Here is a 19,179-nt window from a genome sequence, read left to right on the forward strand (position 1 = left end):
TTTTAGCTAATTCATTAGTAGGGACCTTGACCCAAGGGGATCTAGCATCTAGAATGGAATTATGAGGATGAAGAATACAACATTTGAGAAAGAAAAATGTAAACTGGGTAATGGTGAAAACATTAATTTTTGGGATGATGAATGGCTAAGACAAGGGCCATTATGGAACATAGAGCCTTTTAATAGATGGGAAAACTCTTGTATGGAATGATTTGGGTGCAAAGTAAGTGACTACAAGGATAATAATGATTGGGTTAATTTGACTGAGATATCCCACTAAACTAAAGCCACTGATGGACATGGTTAGGCATATACCTTTGTCCCACAAGAAGGATGCCATTATATAGGGGGAGACAAAGGATGGCAACTACATCATAACCTCTAGCTATGAGATCATGCAAAATAAAGGAATTATCCCTATTTGGGCTAATGTTTGGTATCCAGGCCTTATCCCCAAAATTAATTATTATTATTGGATAATGCTCCAAAATGGTATCTTGATGGTGGAAAACCTCACCAAGAGGGGGAATATGATGACCAAAAAATGTATTCTATGTAAAAATCACAGTGAGAGTGTGGATCATATCTTTATCCATTGCCACTACACTAGAGACATCTAGTCTTATTTCCTATCTTTTTCCAATATGACCTGGTGTTTTCCTAACAACACTACTAATCTCTTTGAACAATGGCACCATGGGTTGTATGGGGATGGGAAAAAGGGCTTGTCGAAATGGACTTTACCTCATGTTTGTTAAGAAGTGTGGAAAGAGCGAAATAACAAAATTTTTAGTGAGAAAGAAACAAATGCTAAAATTGTCTTCTACAAAAGCCTTAACACTTTGTTAGAAAACTAATCTACTAATAAAGGTCATAACCCTCTTCTCAACACAAAGGATATGGATACTAATAAGAGGGAAGACTGTAGATGGACTCTCCCACCTAAGGGTTAGCACAAAGAAAATTTTGATGGGGTGGCCAAAGGTAACCAGGGAAAGGCTGGGGTGGGAGGTATCATCAGAAATGCACATGGAAAAGGGATTGCTACTATGTCAGCACCTCTGGGTATGCAAACTAACCATTATGTGGAGGCGATTATGGCTCATTAAACAATCAAATTGGCTTGGGAAATGGGAGTCAAAGATCTTTGTCTGGAAGGAGACTCAAAGAATATTATAGAATGTCTTAATGAGAAGAATGAGCCTACATGAATGATTATGAATATCATTGAAGATTTCATTCAAAACCTTAAGACTTTTGATAATACTTATATGGCTCATGAGTATAGGGAAGCCAACCAAGTGGCTGACAATTTGGCCAACTGGGTAGTCCAGAATAATGAAGTGGAAAAGTGGATGAACAAGCATACTTTTTTGCCAAAAATCCTTGAGCTAATAGAAAGGGAAAGTATCCTGGGTAGATTGGGAATCATAAAAGGTATGTTATGAAAGTTTATGAGTTATGGGAAATGTACAGAAATATGATGTGTAAGTATGAAAATAATTGTATGATTCATAGTAATAATATCCATCATCTCACATTAAGGATCAATTTTGGGCATAAAGTACACAAGGTGAAAATGAGTTTTGTGAAAATGATTAGTGTTTACGATAATCTAGCTTTGAATTTTATCAATACCATAAGAAAAGTTTGCAAAGAGGAAGAAATCAAGGTGGGAAAGACATAGGAGGGATCCTGAGGATGAAGCTTAGAAGTGGTGTAGACGCTGTAAGGTGTGGAACATTTTGAAAAAAGGTGACGTTACCACTTTTTATTGAATGACTTCATGCATGGAAACCCTCTATTATGAAAAGTATGATTAAGAGATGGAATAAGGGGATTATAAAGATTGACAGAGTGGTTTTCACGGTGACAAAGGATGTTATCTCTGTGGTGACTGGCATACCCATCATGGGGAAGAAATTCTACAGAGATAAAAGGATTTTTTGGCAGGCTGTGGTTGAATTCACCAAAGATTTGGAGGAAAAGAAGGCCTTAGTGAAGAACAATACCTACTACCTGCTGAGCTCTATCAAACAACTATGCAAGTTTGTGCTGAGGGTTATAATCAAGTACATTTCCCTTAACATGAGATTCGATCGCCTCTACACCCACCATTTCGTGCTTCTTAACCATTTTAGGTATGGGGCGAAGATATCTATTCCTTTTTTCCTTTACTCATCTATTAATGAGAATATTAATGACTATTAGTGACTACAAGGAGAAGCACTTAAGTAATCTAGCCTTCCATGAGGGGCTCTTGCTATTAATCTACGAATTTTTTAAGGCTAGGTCTATGGGGAAAGAAATTAAGAATAGGAAGGTGGGGAAGAAGGGTAAAGATGAATTGGATGAGTTAGGAGAGGACTATACTCCTTCTAATACTAAGGGCAACCAAGTGATGTACTCAAACATGGATGAGGATGCTACCCCATAGTACAAAATTAGAAAAAAGAGTATCAAAATGGAGAGAAAGGAGAACCTAAATAGGGCTTTGAGATTTTGTCTGACAAGGACTACAATGAAAGGGAGGAGGGAATGGATATGGAGGGTGACAACAATGATGGAGAAGAGAAAACCAATCTCAGAGAGGAGAATGATAAGAAGAAGATGGGTGGTAAGAGAAACATTACCATAAAAATGCCTGCCAACAGAGAGGAGGATTTTGAGGGCAAGAATTTCAAGGGTTTGAAAAGAGGGAGAGATTTTGAATCCAATGATGAAAATTAGGAGATGAGGAAGGATAGTGATGATGATGATAAGAAGCATGGGTGTGGGGAAGAGCACGGGCGAGATTATGAGGAATTTGGTTCCAGGAGGAATTTGGTTCCAACCATTACAAATGCATGATTTCGGGCAAAGACAAGAATGTGGTGTGAAGAAATTTTGATACTATTTCTGAAAGGATGGGGATCAATAGAAAAATGATTAGAACAATGGTTAAGGAGAACAAAGAGGGAAAAATTCAAATGGAGGAGTTGATTGACTCAACCCTAGTGATTTTAACTGATATCACAAAGGAAAACCCTCAAATGGATGTGCTTAACAATGCAAAAAATAGTGCTGTGGATAGTTATTGAACCACTAAATGGACATTCCATGAAATTTAGGAGCTCAAATATAGAGTGAGAAAATTGGAGAGGGATAATTTTAATTTCCAAAATAGGAAAAAAAGGGAGGATAAGGACATAGATAACAGAGTGGAGGAAGTGAAGAGTAGGGTTCAAACCATGGGGGGCTCTATGCAAAATATTGCTAAGCAAAGCTACAACATCTTCAAAGAGGCAAATGAGAACATAAAGGTGCTCATCAACAAAATTGAAGAACATAGGGTCAACAAGGAGGATGACCATTTTCCTAATAGCACCAAAGATAGATCTCCTGAGGATGGCTCGAGGAAGAGAACCAGATTCAACACAAAGAAAGGCATCTAGGAACTTGATAAAGATTTGTCTGATATGAAAGAGGCGGCTAGAAGAATGTCTGAGCTGGAAATTTGAGTTGCAAAAATACTCAGAGAAGTTACCTGAGCAACTTTCCTTGCTTTTGGGCCTCTTTTGGTTTTTTGTTCTGCTCCCCTATTTTTGTCTTGTTTCCCTAGGGGGGGCCATTTCAGAATGTTGCGTTTATTTTGTTTGATACTTTAGGCACTTTATCTATGTTTTACTTTTAGATGTGTAAGGGTTTCAAGGCCCCATTAAAACTTGTTTTCCTTAATCATAAACAATTTTCACATTCAATTGTATATCTCTATCACTAAACTACTAACTTCTAGAGAAACCAAAGTATTGATAAAAAAAAATTCTAACATGATCCCTAGAATACATACTTGTCTTCCAATGTTCTATATTACTATAATATCCAATGCACAAGCTCACTTCTTCTAACCCAAACTCCCTCTTCAAACTTATCTAAACCACAATAAATACATGAATATGCTTTTTACATATACCTCCAGACCATGTAGTGTTTGAAAAATTAGAGCAAACATGTTTGGACCACAATGTTTGACATATATGATACATGTATTTACAACATGCATTATGTGTGAGAGAATGAAAGATTAAGAGATTGATTTACGCTTGCTTAAGTGAGGTGTGTATCATTGAAATTAAATGATCCATAGATGTCAAAGATCCACTTGGGGAATCATATCATGTGGAAGAAACTTTAATTTAAATTTTGGAGGGATACAAATGTTTTATCTTATTTTAAGTGGACGAAAGTTAATTTGTTTAATCTATGGGGTGTTAATTCTTTTATTTATTTATTTGTTTTAGGATATTGAGATGAAATGAATTTAGTTTGTTTAACTCAAAAAATAATTATATAAATTTAGTTAGGGGGTGAATAAATATGATTGTAAGTGAAATTAATAATTATGGTTATTATTCTAATATATTTTCTGGACATGCTAAAATTCAGGTGTCTACAAGTTTCATGCTTATTTACTATTTTCCTCGATATCTAATCTTTTCTATTTATATCTTATGTTTTACCATTACTCTATAAGTTAATGGTAGAAAGGATACATTTTTTAATATAGCTCTTGTTATAATTTTTATATTTCTCTAGTCTTAAATGACACAACATTACTTACAACAATAACTACAAGTACTACAAATCTAGAAATACTATTTTTGTGAGAAAATTATAGATATCTAAATATATTGCAGGCTTTAACAAGATTGAGTGTTTACTCCATAGAATAATCCATAGTAATGATAGGAATAATTTTCCCATTTAAGTAAATAGGATTTACTCTATCTACAAAATCAAATCTCTATATAAGGAATGTTCAAGGATAAGTAAATAGCTAAAGTTCACGAGAAGGTGCATACTTTAAATGATTGTACTTTTTAGATAAGACATTTGTACACATACATATTAATCCTTTTCTATTTTTCTCCAATAGTAATTTGTTTAATAGTTTTTGTACCAAAATATTTTTATTAACATTCCTTTCACAAATGCCCTTATGGGCATGTCCAAGGAAGATATAATTATCATTATCATTTGAGCATGGAGAAATAGACCATTATAATCTCTTAAAACATGGAATAATTAAATATTTAATAGCACTCATATGTGTAAAATTCAATGTACTAATTAGGGAGAATGACACTCCATCCAAGTAGATACAATTTTTTTAAAAATGTATTGAATAATAAAGTTTCAATGGACAAGATTGAGTGAAGCCTTCATGAAAATATTATTTTTGAATGTGCATCATGAGAGTTGTATAAATGTGTGAGAGAGGGAGATATGCTCTTTTTTGTGTCTTAAAAAAAAATGCAAGGTTTCTATTGTTTAGAAAATTTCATAAAATTTATACATCTAAAAAAAAATTGCTATTGGAGAATTCGTAGTAGCTTCAAAACTTGTTTATGTGAAGATTATTAGTTGGATAAATAGCCCTTGAATTTAAGTTAGTTTTTAAGTCATACTAATATCATATAAATATTTCTTTTACTAGAATGGTTGAAAAATCCATGAAATATGGTTAGAGAACCCCCTCCTTGATGTTAGATAAAGGCTAGAAAAAAGAACATTCATCAATAATTTCCACAAAAAGGTGTTCTAACAAAGCATTCTTGAGCCAAGATGAGATCTCAACACCTTGCCCATCATATTGACATGTAATAACCATAGTGTAGAACCTCAAGCATCAAAGAGGTTTCCTTCATAATAAAAAAATGTGCCTCCAAGATAGATCCACCTATAGAATAATCTTATAGGAAGGAACTTGAACAAATCTAAATCCAGCAAAATGCCAACATAGTTGAATGAGAGAAATGATAAGACCTCCTTAATAAATTGGCCCATGGAATTATCATTTCCCTTGTGATTAGAATTGGACCAAAAACAAAGATGAAGGATTATGAGATGCATCCATAGTGGCATATACATGAAGAATATGATAAGAGGGTTAAATGTTTGGTACCAAGGTTTGAATTAGAGGGAGTGTTGATCGTAGAACTAGAACACTTTTCCACTACAACATCTCAATCTAAGACCAAATTAAACACCACTACAAAGAAACCCCTTTGCATAGGGAAATGTTAGTTTTCCTTCCATGAGGGGATGTCACAAATCTAAAATCTAATAGTTCAAAGCTATGAATTGAGGCCACGATCTATCAAATCTACAAATCACTATTTTTTCAAACAAATAATTTCATTATCTAAAACATCCTCTCCTACAAAACCCATTCAGAGAGATATAAAATACAAGACTATTAATTCCCCAAACTTTACATGGGCATTTGAAGGAATAACACCCATAATGCCCTTCAAGATAGAGCCCAACAAAAAACTCTTTACAAAGAGTACATGAACTTGGGTTGTTACAACAAGGTTCTTTATTCTCAAATTCTTAGGCAATCTTGTTTGTTTTTCCTTGTCAACCAATGTACAAGTTTTAAGCTTAGTGTTCAATGTACTCACTTTATTATTTATTATTTATGACATTATAATAAACAATGTAATGTCTAACATTATCTAACATGCTTGGTGTTAGATGTTATATAATTATCATTTATCACATGATTATTTTTGGTGTTTAGTATCATGTAGTTGAACCTTGATTGTATTAATTAGCTAATCATTTTAAATAAGTTTTTTCACCATATTATTTTATAGTCCACGATTTGTTTGTAGTTCTAAATGCTTTATCAAAACCTATGGAAAATTTAATATTCAAGTCAACTTTAATACAATGCAATCTTTGAGAATTAATATAAACATTTAATTTGACCTTTAGTTATAAATATGAAAAAAAGTATATTCTAATCTAATCCAAATCTATTATAGGTTTAAAGTTGATAGAAACTCTTTATTTAATCTTTGTGGCTGAAAACAATACCATTTCTGTATTGTAGTGTATGACCATGTACATTGGTGAGGCCCAAGTGCTTCACTTCTTCCTTATTTACATGCACGCCAAAATAAGAAAGTAAAGTTTAGCTAGCCTCACCATCCATGATACAGTCTACAAAGAGAAATGCAAAGACAACTGCAAATGCCCACTACTATGCTAAGATTATTAGTTGGATAAATAGCCCTTGAATTTAAGATAGTTTTTAAGTCATATAAATATCATATAAATATTTCTTTTACGAGAATGGTTGAAAAATCCATGAAATATGGTTAGAGAACCCCCACCTTGATATTAGATAAAGGCTAGAAAAAAGAACATTCATCAATAATGTCCACAAAAAGGTGTTCTAACAAAGCATTCTTAAGCCAAGATGAGATCTCAACACCTTGCACATCATATTGACATGCAATAACCATAGTGTAGAATCTCAAGCACCAAAGAGGTTTCCTTCATAATAAAAAATGTGCCTCCAAGATAGATCCACCTATAGAATAATCTTATAGGAAGGAACTTGAACAAATCTAAATCCAATAAAATGCCAACATAGTTGTATGAGAGAAATGATAAGACCACCTTAATAAATTGGCACAAGGAATTATCATTTTCCTTGTGACTAGAATTGGACCAAAAATAGAGATGAAGGATTATGAGATGCATCCATAGTGGTATATACATGAAGAATATGATAAGGGGGTTAAATGTTTGGTACCAAGGTTTGAATTAGAGGGAGTGTTAGTCATAGAACTAGAACACTTTTCCACTACAACATCTTAATCTGAGACCAAATTAAACACCACTACAAAGAAACCCCTTTTCATAGGGAAATGTTAGTTTTCCTTCCATGGGGGGATGCCACAAATCTAAAATCTAATAGTTCAAAGCTATGAATTGAGGCCACGATCTATCACACATAAAAATCACTATTTTTTCAAACAAATAATTTCATTATCTAGAGCATCCTCTCCTACAAAACCCATTGGGAGAGATACACAATACAAGACTATTAATTCCCCAAACTTTACATGGTTATTTGAAGGAATAACACTCACAATGCCCTTCAAGATAGAGCCCAACAAAAAACTCTTTACAAAGAGTACATGAACCTGGGTTGTTACAACAAGGTTCTTTAGCATATTCTCAAATTCATAGGCAATCTCGTTCATTTGTCCTTGTCAACCAATATACAAGTTTTAAGTTAGTGTTCAATGTACTCACTTTATTAATTATTATTTATGACATTATAATACACAATGTAATGTTTAACATTATCCAACATGCTTGGTGTAGATATTATATAATTATCATTTATGACATGATTGTTTTTGGTGTTTAGTATCATGTAGTTGAACCTTAATTGTATTAATTAACTAATCATTTTAAATAAGTTTATTTGCCATATTATTTTATAGTCCACGATTTGTTTGAAGTTTTAAATGCTTTATCAAAACCTATGGAAAATTTAATATTCAAGTCAACTTTAATACAATGTAATCTTTGACAATTAATATAAACATTTAATTTGACCTTTAGTTATAAATATGAAAAAAAGTATATTCTAATTTAACCTAAATCTATAATAAGTTTAAAGTTGATAGAAACTCTTTATTTAATCTTTGTTTATAGATACATGAAACAAAATACTCTAGACCAACTTCTTCTTAGAATATAATTAATACCATAATTTAATTTTTTATTTATTTTCTATTAACAAACAACTTAAAATAAAAAAATAAAAACAAACAACTCACCAACCTCCCTGTTTTTATTGATTTAATATAAAACTAACAACATAAAATACATATATAAATTATAAATTAATATTAATAAATAATAATTTTTTAAAGATTCATTTAGAAATATAGAAAATTTAATAATGAAGAAAAAAAATATTAAACTAAAAATAAGATTGTGATGTAACCCCCAAAAAAAATTAAGAAAAAAAAACCATATTCTATAAGTCAACTTTAATGCATTATGATTTTTTTATAAAATATATAAGAACCTTTCATTTGATCCCATTTATAAATTGATTCAACGAAAACAAAGGGAGAGATGTAAATATCTAAGATTTAGTAGAATGGAGGAGGCATTAAGATTGGAAAAATTATATGGAAATGACCATTTTGTGCCGCCTCTCAAATACAAGCATATTAAACACCTAGAAATATAGTGGGGAAGAGAGTATGTCACCATCAAATAAATATGATATAATTTGAGCCTCTATAAAAAAAAATGATATTATTTGCTTACATTCAGAAAAAATATAGTGGGCTCTCATTATTGCAAGGGAAAGGCACGTTATTCCTAGCCACTAGTAATTAGAAGCTTCTACGTGGAGTTGTAGCAAGCAACGCGTTGCGCACGGAATTCCTTAGAAGTTCACGGTGTAATTTAAGGAAACTATTATGTACAAATGAATTTTCTTGTAGATAAAAGGTGTAAATGCATAGAGCATGTCTTTTACATTTAATATTGCGAGGAAAAGGTTAAATATGTGTCAATTTTAGAAATTTGAATTTATCTTTGAGATCTTATGTATTAGATTGATATAAAGTAATTTATGTTGTAGGTGTTTTCTATATAAAGTCAAAAAATCAATGGTTAAAATTCATGTAGAGAGTCAGACAACCTTCCAATAAATCTCAATCATTCATCATTATTATATGTATGACTATAATGTGTCTTAATTTTTTGTTGAGCATAAAATATCTCACATGCTAAAGAACATGAGATCCACCGCAACTTGCAAAATTTTGTATTTTGTGAAACACCTCTACAGAAAGAAAGCTTCATTGTGAAACCATCAACATATCCCATATCTATAGATATTTTGTGTCATCGACTTACAAGGTGTGTGGCAAGTGAAATTTTAGGAAGCACCACTAGAAATTTGCACTCCGCCCTATAAATCTTCATTCCAACATACTCTTTTTTGTCAAACTCTTTAACTTGCAAATTTGCGAGTCTTTCTCTCACTTCATACTCTTGCATTAATAAGTTCTTTTTCACCTTCAATATTAATCTAATGACAGAAACAATAGATCATGGGCTTCTAAAAATGCTTGGGAAGAAGGAGGAGGAGAGGACACATCAACAACAACATGAGGGGCATGTAACAACAAAAAAATGAAAGAAAATATTAGAAAGAGAATTGTCTACAGAGATCTATCCAAGAAAGAAAGTTTGCAATAGAAGTAAAAAACCATACCAGAAAAGGAAAATTGCACTAGAATTCAAAAACCATTTCAGAAACAAAAAAATGCAATAGAAGTCAAAAACCATTCCAACTACTAGTCTTATGAGTACACCACACACCGATTGGTGAAAACCATCCGAACACAAAAACTTGTTAAATAGAGGAATGTAATCCATTTGAAAGACATCGATAGATGTTTCTTCACCTCCTTAACCCACTTCCTCCAAAAGAAAAAATTGCAATGATTTATCCCATGCAACTCATACCTCAGCATGTTGTCCTACAAAATTAGTTAAAAGATACAAAACTATAGGCACTCCCTTAGATGAATCCACCATTAGATTATTGCATTAAATTTCAGAATAAAAAAGTCTAAAGAACCTAGGTTTGACATCTATTTTATTTGTCTAATGTGGATTCTATGGTATGTTTGGATCTATATAATGGTGTTGTTTATTTACTTTATCAGATTGGATCCTTCTCGATGAGATTTTTGATGTAAAAATATATACATTATGTATGTTTTTTAGTCCCGTTTAAGGATAGACCTATCTTTTTTTTGGTAAATAGGTGTAAGATGATCCAAAATACTATAATTAGTTAATGATAGAAATGACATTTTTCTCAACCCACTTCCTCAAAAAGAAGAAATCGTAATGATTTATTCCATACAACTCATGCCTCAGTATGCTATCCTACAAAATTAGATAAAAGATACAAAATTGCAGGCACACTCTCAGACCAATCAACATTAGACTGCTGCATTAAATTTTTGAAAAACAAGTCTGGAGAACCTGGGTTTTGCATCTATTTTATTTGTACAGTGTGGATTCTATGGTATGTTTAGATGTATAATGGTGTTGTTTATTTACTTTATCAAATTGGATCCTTCTTGATGAGACTTTTTATGTAAAAGTATATAGATTATGTATGTTTTTTAGTCCCATTCAAGGATAGACCTTTTTTCCCTTTTTCTGGTAAATAGGTGTAAGCTGATTCAAAATACTATAATCATTTAATGATGGAAATGTCAATTTAATGTAAAGCATATGTATCTATAAAATAATCACTAATGTGAATGTTTATGATTTATCTTTGACTATTTTGATTTCAAATATTTATGTTTTTATATGTTTTATTGGATTTGATTTATTACCCCACTGTAAGTTTTGATTCCATTTAGTTTATTAAATGTTTATGTTTTATATCACACTATTTTGATTTAAAAATTTGTATTCATTTATATGTTTTGTTGGATTTAGTTTATTACTCTTCTGTAACTTTTGATTTCATTTAGTTTATTAATGACTAGGAATTAAATAAATAAATCAAACTTTAGTTAATATTGTGTTGTTTAAAGTTGATCATTTTACTAAGATTTGTGCAGTTCCACCTTCATGGTAATATTGTTGAAGAAATATCCAAATCATATTAGTTACTATGAGAGTTTAAAAATTCTAAAATATAAATATATTTTTAATAAAATATTTCACCTACTTTACCCTTCAAAATATGGAAGTGTATATGTTTGATTTGATTTATTTTAATTCACTTTTATTACTTTTTGAGATAGATTAATAGAGAGATAAAATGCAAATGAAATGTATAGGGAGAGGAGGGAAGTAAAGATAAATAGATAGATAGAGAGACATCAAACATAGATAAGTACACATATACAAATAGATATGAAGATGGGGAGAGGTAAAGAGTGAGAGATAGAAATAGGGGAGATAGATGAAGGAAAATAGAAAGAGATAGAGATTTAAGTGAAAGAGAAAGAGAAAGATATATGACCAACAATGAGTCCCATATTTTATTATCTAGTGATTAAAACTCGATTACAAGCTGTAATCCCTTACAACTCAATACTGCCACAAGAAGCAACTATCACGTTGCATCTTATGAAATCCCTAATCCTAAGCCATTTAATATAAGATTTTTGTTGCTTTAGGGTTATAATTAGTTATAACATATTGGCCCAAAAATTGCCAATTAAATAGTGCTGAACCCTATTGAGGAATTGTGCAGAGTGTACAACACTTCCCTAATCAATCACCACAAACTAACAATCTCCCAGTTGGGGATTAATTAGGCTCCACCCTACACAACAATATCCCACTTGGAGACTGGTCCTATAGCAATACCTTTACTCCATGAGGCTCCCACTGGATCGAACCACGTTGAACATTGATGTTCCTTTATTATGTTCAATCTAGAAGACCAACTGAAGCTAAAGAGGACTTTAGCTTCTCCCGTGTTACTACCTTTGTAAACATATCTGTTGGATTATCATCTATATGTATCTTGTCTATCTTTAACTATTTGTCATCTAAAACTGACCAAATGAAATGGTACCACAACTGAATGTGTTTTGTCTTTGAATGTAGAGAAAAATTCTTGACAAGATGAATGACACTCTAACTATCTATAACCAAATAATTATCCTTCTGTGGGTGTCCCAATTATTCTATGAAGAACTGAAGCCATATCATCTCCTTGGCTACCTCTATAGCAACAACATATTCTTCCTCTATAGTGGATAAATCATTTACCTTCTGCAACTAAGAAATCTAACTCATTTTTGCCCCACCAACAAAAAATACATAACCTGTAGTACTCTACTTGGTATTAATATCCCCTGTAAATTTTGAGTCAACATAGCCCTATAAATTAGTAGTAGAGCCCCCAAAATGTAAACACTTACTAGATATTCTTCTAAAATATCCAAGAATCCATTTAACTACATTCCAATGCTCTATTATAGGATGACTCAAATGCTTGCTAAAAACTCCCACATCATGTGCAATATCTAGCCTAGTACATAACATGGCATACATTAAGCTCCCTACAACTGAAGCATAAGGTACCTTGGACATTTTATCCTCCTCTTCTTGTGTCTTTGGACACATCTCCATAGTCAATTTCAAATGACCAGAAAAAGGTGTATTGACACCTTCAACATTCTCCATAGAGAAACGTTGAAACACCTTCTCAATATAATCAACCTAAGATAATGTCAATTTTATGTTCTTCCTATCTTTTCAAATTTTCATAGCAAGGATTTGTTTTCCTTCCCCCAAATCTTTCATAGAAAATGAATGCGCTAACTACTTTTTAACCCCTTAATGTGATCCATGTTAGACCCAACTACAAGCATATCATCAACATATAAATATAAAATAATGTAGCTGTCATCATCTAACCTCTTAAAATAAACACAATGGTCTAAATGACAATGAGTATAACCATGCTCATTCATAAAGCTATCAAATTTAAGATACCATTGTCGAAGTGCATGCTTCAAGCCACATAAATGTTTCTTCAATCTACATGCTAAATTTTTCTTACCTTTGACCTCAAATCCCTGTGGCTGGGCCATATATATCTCTTCATCTAGGTCACCATGAAGAAAGGTGGTTTTAACATCAAGCTTCTCCAAATAAAAATCTTCAATAGCTACAAAACTTAGAATAATGAGAATAGAATTCACTGTAACAGTAGGAGAAAATATCTCATCAAAATCAATGCATTTTTTTCTATGCAAGTCCTTTTGCAACTAACTTGGCTTTAAATATTTGCTTACCTCCATCCTCTTCTATAAACCTGTAAACCCATTTATTATGTAAATTCCATTTATGAGTAGGAAACTTTCATAAATCCCAAGTCTAATTTTTCAAGAAGGATTCCATCTTGTCTTTCATTGCAGGCTCCCACTGAATCTTTGTATCTACCTGCACAACTTCATCATAACATTCAGGTTCACCAACATCTGTTAATAAAATATAATACAAAGAGGGAGAAAATAATTTTGGAGGTCTTCTTAGCCTTATTGACTATCTAACATTCACTAGGGTATATGGTATTTTTTGTTGCAGAGCATGAGGGACTACTGGAACAACACCCTTTTAAGTATCATCCAACACTACATAATTGTTTTCTTTCTTCTCATGCTACTGCAATAGATCTTTGTACAACACTTTCTCATTGAATATGACATTCCTAATTCTTACAACTTTATAATTTTTGAAATCCCAAAGCCTATAATCAAATTCATCAATTCCATATCCAACACATACACATTTCTTCAAGATTTAACTTCCACCTTGGTTCTATTTTAAGAATCTATATGTACAAAAGCTTCACAACCAAAGGTTTTGAGAAAATAACAACTCACCTTCTTACTAGTTCATGCTTCCTCTAGAATACCACAACCCAAAGGAGTAGAGGGACCTCTATTGATCCAATATACAATAGTATTGACAACTTCTACCCATATGTTTAAGGGAAGCCCAACATGCAACTTCATGCTCCTTGCACACTCCATTATTGTCCTGTTCATGTGTTTAGCCACTCCATTTTCTTGTGGAGTCCATGGAATGGTTTTATATATGTGGATATCATTAGTGGAGAAATAATCTTCAAATTTATAACTGTAATACTCACTGCCATTACCAAATCTGAGACATTTTAATCTTTTACCATTCTCATTTTCAACCAAGCATTTCCATTTCTTAAAAGTTTGAAATACATTAGATTTTTGTCTAAGGATATAAACCCATACTTTTCTAGTTTCATCATTCATAAATGTAACATAATAATGAGAGCCTCCAAGGAAAGATACATGACCTGGTCCCCATACATCAATATGCACAAGCTCTAATTCCTCATTTTTCTTTTCTTTCCTACTCTTCACAAAAGTCACTCTCTTTTGTTTTTCATACACACAAATTTCACACAAATCCATATTGACACATTCCAAACCTATTAAAAATTTCTTTGAATGAAATAATTTCATACCTTTCTCACTCATGTGACCAAGTTTATTGTTCCCATAACACTGTATCAAAATCTACAACAATTGTTTGTTCTCCCTGCTCAACTGCAAAAATTGTTCTTGAACATTCATTTTTCTCTAAAATAATTATAGTAGAAGGAACAATATTACTTGTACAAATATATAAGGTGCCTACTTTCACAAATTTTTCTACTATAAGGGAACCTTTTGAAACCTTCCAATTTGTATCATTAAAAGTAACTACACAACCCTCATCACCTAGTTGCCTTGCTGAAATTAAATTCCTACTCACCCTTGGAACATGTCTTACCTCTTGTAGTAGCCAATGATTTGCATTTTTCAACTTAATCTTAATCTTACCCTTTCCCACAATCAGGTAGGGTTCATTATCCCCCAAATAAACAAGCCCAAAATCCCCTTGGACATAATCAAGAAAATAACCTCTATGGGGAGTAGCATGAAATGAAACCCCATAATCTAAAACCTTCATTGTACTTTTGGGTCCGACCATCTTTCTTCTTGTGCCCTGGTTTTCCACAGTACCAACAACCTCTTGGTTCTCTTGATTGAGACCTCTTCCCCTATGATTTTTCTCTTGATTTCCTATGATTTCCAAAATTTTTTCCCCTCTGAGTTGATCTATATCTACTTTGTGCAGTCAAAAAACTTCTTGATGTAGATCCACCTAAGACTTTCCTACATGTTTCCTCACTCAAAATAACACCAATCACATCATCAAATTTTAGTGTATTAGAATACAACTCACTACTAACAATATTAAACTCATCTAAATGATCTACAATAGATCTAATTTCTTCCATCTTCATGTTAAATAAATGCTTCATTAGGAATACTTTTTTTAAAGAAGAGGGATTTTCATACAACCTTGCTAGGGTTGGCATCAACTCTTTTATCATTTTCTCTTTTGTAATATTCAATGCTATTGATTGTGCCAAATCTAAATGAATACTTCCAATTGTCTTTCTATCCAAAATATTCCAGTCCTCATCCATCATAGCAATTGGTTTCTTGGTTTTTCCTTCCAATGGATGCCATAAATCCTTCTGATAAATATAGTCCTCCATTTGCATTTTCTATAACTAAAATTTTTGCCCCTTAAAATTATCAACCTCCAGCTTATCCTCATCAACCATTGCTCCCACTTAATTATGAGACCTTCTTGTAGAGGATAATTGAAACAACTAGGCTCTAATACAACTTATTAGGCTTAATGAGACAAAAATAACAATTACATGTAAATATAACCAATATCAAAAAATAATAATGCATAAAGAAGAGAATACAAGAAACAAAGATTTAATGTGGTTCACCTAATCTTTGGGCTACATCCACCAGCGAGTCCAATATTTTATTATCCAATAGTACAATTTGATTACAATTTGTATTCCCTTATAGCTCAATACCACTGTAAGAAGCAACTATAACATCACACCTTATAAAATCCTTAACCCTAAGCCATTTTATACATGATGGTACATCATTTTGTGGGTACCATCTCCACTAGGTTTTTCCCTCTAATCAAGGGATTCCCTAGTTAACATATTTGGTGTTATTATGTATGTGTATCTTCTTATAGTTTCTTTTTATATTGATCATATGTTTAAGGTTTGATAAGGTTAATAGAGTTGTATTTATTTGATAACTAATTCACACCCCCTGCCCCCCGTGGACTTTTCAAAAAAGAAAGTCCTAAGTTTGATGGAGTTAATTATGACAGTTGGAAAGCGGAGATAAATACTCATTTTCTATGCATGAGTCAAGGATATGGGCTCATCACTAATAATGGGAAGACCATAGTTGAAGAAAAAAAACTTGAAGAGTGTAGTGAAGGTGAAAGAGATTTTTTCATGTGTAATATGCTTGCTAGAGAAGCACTTTTTCCAACTCTTTCTAAAAATGAGTACAATTAGGTAAAATCTTTAGGGTTATATAGTGAGATTTGGAAAGATTTAGAATCTACTTTTGAAGGTGGTAAACAAGCTAAAAGGATTAGATTACAAAAGTGGATATGCATATTTCAAGAAGCTAATGATAAAAGATGAATCTGTAAGAAGTTATATTGGCAAGATATTAGAAATTATTGTAGAAATCAAGGCTCGTGAATGAACTAAAGAAGAAGATGAAATCATATGGAAAATATTGAAAACTTTGAGATCGCCATTCAAGCAAACATCATAGATTATCAAGCAAGTAATACCTTGTACAAATAAGTTCTTTAAAGAGACTCTTCTTGGAAGATTGGAAACAACATAAATACGATTGAAACAAGCTATAGATTTTCCTAGAGTGGAGTCTATCTTTAAATGTTGGACTTGTAATGAATTTGGTCAGTATGCTTCTAAATATCCTAAAAGAGTAAAGAGTACAAAAATAATTTCAAGTCTAGAATGCTTAAAGAATGTTTGTATGAAAATGATGATGATGATGAATCAAATGAAAGAGTTTTGAGGGAAAGCGATGATGAGTTAGGATTTGTTTCTATAAAAGAAGAAAATCCTGAAAAAGAAGTTAGAGAGGAAAAATCCCTAGTGTCACAAGTTGAGAAAAAAGATGATTGGGTTATAGACAGTGGTTGTTCACATCATATGAATAAATTTATTGAGTTCAATAGTTGTAATGGAGAAATTGTTAGAGTTGGGAACAATGTGGCTTGTCATATTAAAGGAATAGGGTCTATTACTCTTGATGGTAAAACTAACAAAAATGATGTTTATTTTGTTGATGGACTAAAACATAATATTCAAGTGTTGAACAATTGGTTAACAAAGGATTTCCTTTGGCAGAAGAAAGAGACATGCTATGCAATTTGAAGAAAGTATTGGACATATTAAAGTAAGCACCTAGAACTTGGTATGTGAGGTTGGACAAGTATTTGGAAAAAAATAAGATTTGATAAAGGTGCCACAAATAGTAACCTGTATCTAAAAGAAATTGAGAATGGTATATTGATTATTGTGATATTTTTAGATGACATAATCTTTGAAGGTGATGATGATGCAAATGATAAATTTGCTGAAGAAATGAAGAAGGAATTTGAAATGAGCATGCTTGGTGAGATGAAATATTTCTTGGGTTTGTAGATTGTGTAGAACAGTGAAGGTATTTTCATTTCTCAAATTAAGTATTTAAAAGACTTATTGAAGAGATTTGGTTTAGAGAGTTGTAAGCATGTTGGTACAACTATGGTAATTGATCATAAGTTATCTAGCAAATATGAGACACCTACTATTAAGTAGAAGAATTATAGATCCAAGATAGGAGGTTTGCAATAGTTGACTCATACAAGATAAGACATAGCTAATGCATTTTGCATTGTTTCAAGATTTCAAGCTCATCCTAAGGAACACAGTATACAACAATAAAGAGGATTTTTAAATATTTGAAGGGTACACCTAATTTTTTGTTGTGATATGACAGATCAAATGACTTTAGTCTATATGCATATATTGATGCAGATTAGGAAAGAAGTATGGATGAGAGAAAGAGTACAAGTGGTGGGGCATTTTTCCTTGGATGAATATTGCTTTCTTGGCTAAACAAGAACAAAGATTTTATTTCATAGAGTACAATTAAAGAATAATATATAGCAGCATCAAACAATTGTAATCAGATCATGTGGATGAATCAAATGTTAAAGGATGTTGGGATAGAGTTTTCAAAGCCTATTATCATACATTTTAATAAAACAAGTACATTAAGTATGTCTAGGAATCCTGTGCTACATTGTAGGACAAAGCACATATCTTTTAAGTTTCATGTTTTGAGAGAGAAGGTTGTAGATAAAGATATCAGACTGGAATGTGTTAGTACCAAAAAGAAAATTGTATATATATTTACAAATCATTTGCCTAAGGATACGTTTGAGTACTTGTGTGGTATGCTTGGGGTTTTGTTGATCTATTGAGGAGTAAACTAGATATTGTTGGGGGGGGGGAGGTTGAATTAGGGTCTATAACTATTTATATATTTTCTCAAATTCATCCAGATTCAATAATAACTTATGCATTTAACACAATAAATGTGAACTTACTATAGCATGCAAATCAAGTCAATCAAATGCATTAAAGTAATAACACATAACACAATATTTTTTACCCAGAAACCCTCCAAGGTGAAGGTAAAATTGGGGTGGGGATGACACCCACAAATCTTCACTTTTGCAGTAATAAAGTTAACCAGTCAAGGTTAAAATGTTTGACTATAATATATGATCTACTCTATGAGGAGTCTGTCCTATTAAAGACTTAAGAAGATATTAGGTTTCACCTGGTTAAAGGATTTGACACTA

Source organism: Cupressus sempervirens, chromosome 11, assembly GCF_028749045.1.
Source record: "Cupressus sempervirens isolate cs-2001-9-10 chromosome 11, ASM2874904v1, whole genome shotgun sequence".
Lineage (NCBI taxonomy): Eukaryota > Viridiplantae > Streptophyta > Pinopsida > Cupressales > Cupressaceae > Cupressus > Cupressus sempervirens.